Here is an 8,281-nt window from a genome sequence, read left to right on the forward strand (position 1 = left end):
GGAGGAAGCCAATGTTATCTCCACTGTTCCTTCTCTCTATTGCACAGCACTACTATAAAAGCAAGAGCCTAACAGAAACATTTCTAAATCACCATGTGTTCTACCCACTTTGGCCCCATGCATGTAACAATCTTGAGAAGTGGTCATGACCATATGGTATACCAGCCAAGTACCAAGACAGTACATCCAATTCTTCTGTTTGTTTTGGTACCGCTGCAGAGTTGGTAGCCAATGTGTAGGTTTAAGAGACACCTCCTCACTTGTATCATCACCAAAGGCATCTTGAGCAGGATCCTGAGCAAAGGCACCAAGCACCCAAATTCCTGAGATGATCTGGTCCTCTTTACCTTGGAACAGATTGCATCCTGGTCTCTTCTTATTGAAAACAAGTTTCTTTGCTTTTCTGTGGTTCTGTTAGTCACTTGAGGGTTCAGGCGCATCCTTTTTCCAAATCAGGTCAAGAATCCCAAATATGCCCAAGGACCACATGAAATAGCAGGTATCAGTGCTCCCCTGGGTGTGGTAGCGTGTCTCTCCTTGACCTGTGCAGTAGCATGGAACTCAGCTGTCCATCATGAACCTGTCTACACATCTTGCCAATCTTCAAATCTCTGCCCTCCCAGTATGTCACATAAGCTGTGACTTATCAAAACTACCACCCCAGTGCATTCCAGGTGCATCTCCCCACCTGTTCCCCAGCAGATCTGACAGTGGTATATAAGTGTTACAGATTTGCGTGGCAAGGCTTAGATGGATAAAAAACAAAGCAAAGCAAAATGCAAACAGAAGAGTTAGTTTGCTCTCCAAATATCTCTAGTGCTAAGATAGAAGCAATAAATCATAAATATAAGCCAACATGATTTTCTCTTATCTGACACACTGAATTAAGACTGCACTTATAGCAAAATTGACAAACACTTCCTTTTAGGAATTCTGCATCAAAGCTATTAACTTTTATAGTCAGAGACCATTTAAAGCCAAGGCAAGGCATGTGCGTTAGCACACACTGCCACACACCCACACACAAGGCATATGAACTGTGATACTCTATTTGCAAATCAAGATGGACATCCTGCTCCTTTCAACTATGCTTGTCCTGCCTCCAGCAGCAGTGCCAGCATTTGGACTTGACTTAGCCAAGCCAGCTTGTTGCAACTTCACCATGGGCTTTAGCTCATTATTGGCTTGTTGGCACTATACTTCATCAAGACCAGTCTCGAGCCTGACAGCTAACCCTACACCGTGACAGACTCCTTTTTATATTTAGATTAGAGTTATTCCCCTTTGCTAGGAAAATTCATCTGAATCCACAGCCCTTCAATCAAAAGTCACAGCATTTTTCCATAAAGGACACAGTTTTGTTCTTCCACAAGGATTCAGTTTTCCTCAGCACCCCAAGTTGTTGTAGACAGCAGATCAGAAATAGCAGGGCTCCTTTCAGACCAGAGCAAGTAAATTTTTTGTAGTGGGATGATAGGAACAAGTGGTGGAGGATAGGGAAGGAGCAAAAGACAAAGCTTGATCCTATTACACCACTCTTACGGGAATGGCTCCCATGTGAGCTAGTCCCTTCAGTATTGAAGCTACTGAGGAAAGGGCAATAAATTAGTTTACTCCAAGTCAATCCCAATGCATAAATCATAGAACCATAGAATCCTAGAATGGTTTGCATTGGAAGGGACCCTAAAGCTCATCCAGTTCCAATCCCCTGCCATGGGCAGGGGCATCTTCCACCAGACCAGGTTGCTCCAAGCCCTGTCCTTGAACACTTCCAGGAATAGGGCAGCCACAACTTCTCTGGGCAACCTGTGCCAGCACTTTACCATACCAAAGGTAAAGAACCCCTTCCTAACGTCTTCCTTTATTCCCTTTTTAAAAATGGGGGCTATGTTTCCCTTTTTCCAGTCAGTGGGAACTTGACCAGAATGCCACAGCTTCTCAGATATGATGGACAGCGACCTATCCATGTTCTCCACCAGTTCCCTCAGTTCCTGCAGATGCACCTCATCAGGTCCCATGGACTTGTGTACCTTCAATTCATTAGATGATCTCAAACCTGATCTGCTCCTACAGCAGGTGGTTCTTCATTCTCCCAGCCCCTTCTTTGCCTTCTGTGACTTGGGCAGTGTAGCTGGACCACAGGCTGGTGAAGGCTGAGGCAAAAAAAATCATTGAGTACCTCAGTCTTCTCCATGTTCCAGGTAACCACATCTGCTGTTTCCTTCTGGAGAGGGCCCACCTTTTCTCTGCTCTTCCCTTTATCACTGATACAACTCTAGAAGCTTTACTTGTTGTCCTTGACATCCATGATGTAATTCTATCAAGGCTTTAGCTTTCCTACCCTGATCCTTGGCTGCTCAGGCAAATTCTTTGTCTTCCTCCAAGGAAGTCAGTATTCAAATGGTAATTCAGACTTGAGATAATGTCCTAAAATACGTGTAGCCACTGATTTCCATGGGAATTTTGCCATAGCTTTCACCAGGACTAGGATTTAATCTCTGGGTGTTTTCATTTTTCCACTTGATTACCTGGCACCCATCCTCTATTGAAAGATGGTCACAGTGCACCTGAAGAATTGCAGTAATAAGCCAGTCAAGGAAGCTTTGCAGGAATGGACCCGTGGAGACTGTAGTCATTTGACTGGATCAATAGGTGGGATTTCATCAGAGAGGGGGGATTCAAATGTCACTTTGAAAATTTCACTCCAGTGTGTTCCTTTTCTGTTTCAGCTGTGTTGGGAATGGACTGGAGATTTAAACTCTGACTCAGAGCAGGAGAAACGAGGATCCATTAATTCTTACAAAAAAAAAAAAAAAGCCATTTCAAGCCATAGCCCTAACATAAATGAATTTGGCATGTTCAGGAGTGGACCATCACTTCCGTGATGAGATCAATGGATACAATTTAAGCTTTGGTAGGATGAGGCCTCAAGCTTGCAGTGCTTAAGTATGTTTCAGGATCTGGGATTTTCAAAAGCCCATGTGTTCCCAACTCCCAGTGGCAGCAAGGAAGCTTTAAAAATCTGAAGAAGGCACAGAACTGCATCCGGAGGTGCTCAAATATCTGTGTAAATCTGTCTCTAATTTATCCAGCAGCCCTGTCCTTCTGGATTGCTTTTGGAACCACAAGCACTTTACATGGCACTACTCTGCAAACTCTGCTCCTTTGGGTAGCTGTGGAATAAAAAGGAAAAAAAACATATTACAGCCCTCAACTGAGAGCAAAAGTGCCATAAGCAGTGATGTGATAGCCGGGATGCTAGAAGATGCTCGATACATTTAATGTCGATAAAGTTAATAATGTCAACAGAGTGCAGGACTGACCCTGGCCTCTCTGATTTGCCTCAGTAGTTCACACCTTAACCCTGTTATTTTCCTCAAGTTTTTTTTACCTTGTAATCTTCAGAATTTTTACCTTGTGTCATCAGAATAGTGTTTACCTCCCAGGCAACTCCTCAAACCCAAGCATAGCCCTGTTTAAGTAGTGGAATTGAGATAAAGAATACCATGCCTAAATGGCATCCTTTGAAAGCAGGCACTGTGCATAATAGGCCTTCCAGGTTCCCATCAGAAGGGCTAGGAGCACACTGGGGGACTGGAAACACTGACTGCAGCCAGTTTCTTTATTTCTACGTGCTAATCCACTTTCTTCAAACAATATGAACATTTGGTGCATTTAGCTCTAAATATGTCAACTACGCCTTTAGGAAAGAGCTTCCAAAACCTAAAATCATCTCTTTAAGATCAAATTCGTTGCCTGAGCTCAAAGTAATTCTTCTCTACACAAATAAATGCACACAACTGTGTGCTTTGCACTGCAGGAATTGTCCTGGTGTAGCACTGTGGTGTCTGTGGAGCCTTGCTAAAAAGCCTGGCCTTCTGATACCCAGAGAGCACTGCAAGTATTAACACATTGTAGAGAGTGGAGGAAAAGAGAAGCGATTATCCCAGAATGTAACAAATCTAAAAATAAATTGGCTTCATTTTCACCTATTGCAGACCAATGGGGGTGAAACAACTTTAATTAGTGTAAGAGGACAATAGGAATGAAATTGGCTTGGCCACAAGATTTTTGCAGGATGACAGTGGTGGTATTGCTGTCCAACTTCAAAGATTTGGAAAGATGCGGCTGCTAACACTGGAGAATAGAAACCTGTTTTTCATCAACTAGGCTGGCCTGACAAATTAAGTCTGTGGAGTCATTAGATTAAGATAAGAGCTTATCTCCTCAACTGACATTTATTCAGAGGTTTTTATGCTGTTCAGCTAGTAATTAGTGCAGTTGAATTTTTAACACTGCTTTGTCCAGTCATTTGACAAAGCAGAAATTATATAACTAAAAAAAAGCAGAAAAAATATAACTAAAATGCAAGAATCTAAAATTATTACCTTGGAAAGGTTCTAATTTCCCCAAGAGCTGAGATGATGCTAAAAGTCTTTGCGCAGGTCAGAAGTGCTTCTGCTATTAACTCATTTCCATACACAGACTGAGAGGCCCCTTCAACTAAATTTTTAGGCACTAAGCAGCAGATCTCTGTGGCAAATCTGTAACTTCTTTCATGCCCATCCATTGTGTAATTCTGCTGCTTTACAGCAGGAATATGGCAAAGGCTGCACTCCTGCTCGTTAACGCTTGTCCACTTCCTTCGGCACTCAGGTTGGGATGGGGGGGGGGGATTCTAAAAGGTTCTTATAGGGATGATTTCATGGGGTAAGGTTTCTTTTTCCTGTCCTAATTTTCTTGTAATAACAGATGGGCTGTTCCACAGTAAACCAGTGTATTGCTTTTGGATAATGTTTTAACACTGCTTTAGACTAAAAAAATCTTTTAAAGGAAAGAAAACCAGCTCACTTTGAGAAACTGAAGATCAGAATTGGATTAATAATTATTGGATGAGTGTTTATTGATAAACTTTGTCAGGTTTGTTACAGCTGCATCCTGTTATTGCTGTTACAGTGTTTGTTTTGTATGAAGTGCAGCCATCTCAGCATCTATGGTTCTTCCTTTCAGAAATCTGCATGGTGGTAAATTATGGTTCATCCAGCTACTTTATTTCTATTATTACTGGCTTTCACAAAAAAACTCCACCTCAGGTGGACTCTGGAAATATCTTGATGATCTCAGACTGCTTAGAAAAGGGACTGTTTTTCTTTACCTTTTACACCTTCCTGCCAGGACCGCTGAAGTCCTCCCAGGCCCAGGGTTGCAGAGGGTGACTGTTGCTGCCACTTCCATGCACCCCTGAGCCTGAAGTGGCAGTGGTAGAGCAGGACACAGGCTCTCAGGCCAACTGAGACCAGGGTCTTTGTGAGTTTGGGTTTACCTGGTTTTTATATGACATCCCCAAACCCAGCTAATATGAAATTAGTAAGATCTCCTTTTGATGGGCTGTGGAGATATCAGCATACAGGTGTCTTAATGGTGTCTGTCACAGCTGTCCATCAACAGTGCTGGTTCATGGGGCAGTTCCCTTTCCCCAGAGCCATTTCAGACACCTCGTGACATGCTGCCCATCTGTAGGTTTTTGTTTTACAGACTGCTGCCATCCTCCTGTGCTTCCATGAGAGATACCATTGACCTGCACCTTTGCATTGAGTCGCCAATTTAAAGACAACTACTGCTTGATAGTGCACACAAAATGAAGTATTAGTCTTGGTTATGGCTTAAGTGTCTAGAGACTGAGACCTTCACTGGCCCCATGCAGAAGGCCAAGGACTGACAAAAGCACCAGCAAAAGAGAAGTCCCAAGAGGTTAAGGGAAGGGGCATTGCAGACTAATAAACTCCGTTACTACAAGGAGAACTTTGTTCAACTTCTGATGCCAAGAAGGACAGCCTGGACTGGCAGGTAAATTTCCCTGAAGATAGTGGAAATAGAGGTTAGAGCACCATATTTATCACAGGCTACTTAGTAAATAGTGAGATACTGCAAAAAAGACAGTTGTAGATTTCACAGCAGGAAGGTGTCATTGAAAGGCAGTAGCAGTCCAACCATGCTCCTTTGCCTTCCATTAGCAGTGTCCCACCCTCATGTATTTGGCCAAGGTCAGATAGGAGAGAGAGAATTTTTTTCTCAAGTTTCTAGTGTTCCTCAGCAATTTTTAAAATGAGAGAAAAGGGCAATAACAACTTCTTTTAACTGGCAAACATGTTTTCAGTGTCCCCAGAAAACGCTGCCTGTCAACTTAGACATTACTCTGCTTTTGGTTTGATACTTTTGGCTTCTGAGTTTGGTGTAAGAGGTATTCATGTCCCAGAAAAAATATGCTTGCCCTTTTTAACTGGATTCCATAGGCTGAAATTTATCCATGGTAAATGTTTCACAGTAAATTATGCAGCCAGCTCCACACAAACATCTTTTACTCTCCGAAATGAAGGCAAGCACTCAGTCGCACAAGTACAGTGTGTAGCCATCCAGCTGCTTGTGTTTCCCCCAGGCATTCAACACTCCTCACAAATAACTACACTTTGCACTTCTGTAACACGCGTCCTGTGACCCCACAGTGCAACCGCAAAGGTGGAGTAAGCACCTCTATTTCTGTTTTATAGGTACTTAGCACTTCTGAAATGCAAGCTCAAGGCAGGCTGTGTTGAATGTCTAAGCTTGGGGAAGTCTTTCTGGAAACCTGATGGAAAATACTAGCTCAAATATTACTGGTAAGTCAAGCGGTCAGTGGTCAATGTGACTGTTGGAAGGTGGGTTCCCTCACAATGCATGGAATTCCCTCTCCAGTAGTCCAAGCTTCTTCCCATTTTGTTTTTCTGTGGTACAGTATTCATTAAACCCTTTGCCGTGACATGTCATTGCCAATGTGCCAAATCCTGAGGAAATCACATCCTCTGTTCTTCTGTAGCAGATTTGTGAGATAATCTATTATAGATTAATCATTTCAGTTTTATGGTGCAATGTCAGAAATAAATTGGGGTTATGAAGCTGGAGGGGAGCCACTTTTGGGGGCTGGTGTGTTCTCACTGACGCTCCTTATTTGACTTTGAAAACAGTGTCATGATGAGATTTTTGAAGCTGATTGTTGCCCTGTGGAATCCAAATCACAGGGTAAAAATGCTGGGGAGTAAGTTTGCATCTCCACAAATATCAGCTCAGTGATGAACAGTAGGTGGTTTTCAAGCCATTTCCTTCCCTTTCCTCACAACATGAAATGTATCTGGGCTGATCCATTACATCTCTTTAGAATAATGGATAGCAGAACAATAAATAGAATAAAATAAAGCCCTTTTTAAGGACTGAGTATCTGCTGGAAATGGAGGTATCCAACCCAGGAAAATAATGCAGGCCAGGAATTCAGCCAAATATACTGTATGAAAACATTCATTTGCATAATTTTAAATATTCTCTTAACATTTTACCATGTTACCCATTTTACCATGGGAACCGTGACAGCTCCCAGGTGTCAGAGACAATGACTCATTTGCCTAGTACTGTAGTCCTTGTTATACTCCAAACTGAATCACAGCAGGTCCTTGGTGTCTTCAAACCAGAGCAGGAGTTAGTGTATAGGGAGAGGCTATTCTCCCACTTTGCTCCCTGGTCTCTTCTGCAAGACAGGAACATCTCTGAATTGGTTATGAATTAAGAAATGAGACATTTAGTTCTGTCTGTGCTGCCATGTACCATCTACCTCGACAGCAAGGCTTTAGCAGTTATTGAATGCAAACCTGCAGAGACTTCATGACATGCTTTACCTTCCAAAGGATGGCAGGATATTGCAGGGAATAAATACAAGGAGTGGATAAGCACTATTTTTGTTTCAGTTTCTTTTGCTTGGGTGCAAAGTAAATCAAACCAGGCTCCATGCTGAGTGATATATCATATAAAGCTTCGATGTGATATGTATCCACCGATTTGTTTTTCACTACAGTAGCTTTTCACAATCCATAAGTCAGATGGAATGTAGAGAGATTTCCTAGCTTGAAATGCAAAGCAATTTTTCTGAGATATGCTGGGGATTTTTTCCATACCAAGAACAGTTGCTGAAGAGCACAGCTGCAGATAATGTGCCAGAGCATTCCCCCTAATGATTTACTCAAAAGATACAGTAGTAACTAGAGTCCCTTACAGAGATCTTCTTAGCAATTAATGCATTAGAAGTGTGTGTTCAAGCAACATTAAGACTGTAGCAATAAAAGAAGCAGCAGAAGAAAATTACTAACATGAACTGGTTTGAACTGATCCATCTTCTACCTGTGACCTGTCTTTTGTATTCAGTGGGTAATAATGTGGCATACATGCACTAAAAATGCATGATGCAGGATCGTAGTTA

The 8,281-nt window shown here is 42.3% G+C and overlaps 1 long non-coding RNA gene across 3 annotated transcripts in view; it reads left to right on the forward strand.

Moving 5' to 3' along the window:
• LOC130595737 (uncharacterized) overlaps positions 1 to 8,281 on the forward strand; it is a 29,033-nt gene that overhangs the window by 13,370 nt on the left and 7,382 nt on the right. For all 3 annotated transcript variants that reach the window (XR_008971376.1, XR_008971375.1, XR_008971377.1), the window contains 3 exons: positions 2,730 to 2,914; positions 5,536 to 5,847; positions 6,549 to 6,656. This is a non-coding gene — a long non-coding RNA (uncharacterized LOC130595737). The remainder of the gene's footprint in view (positions 1 to 2,729; positions 2,915 to 5,535; positions 5,848 to 6,548; positions 6,657 to 8,281) is intronic.

Source organism: Pezoporus wallicus, unplaced genomic scaffold (genome assembly GCF_028554395.1).
Source record: "Pezoporus wallicus isolate ANWC-B61680 ecotype Strahan unplaced genomic scaffold, APGP_CSIRO_Pwel_v1 contig_8333, whole genome shotgun sequence".
NCBI classification, from domain to species: domain Eukaryota; kingdom Metazoa; phylum Chordata; class Aves; order Psittaciformes; family Psittacidae; genus Pezoporus; species Pezoporus wallicus.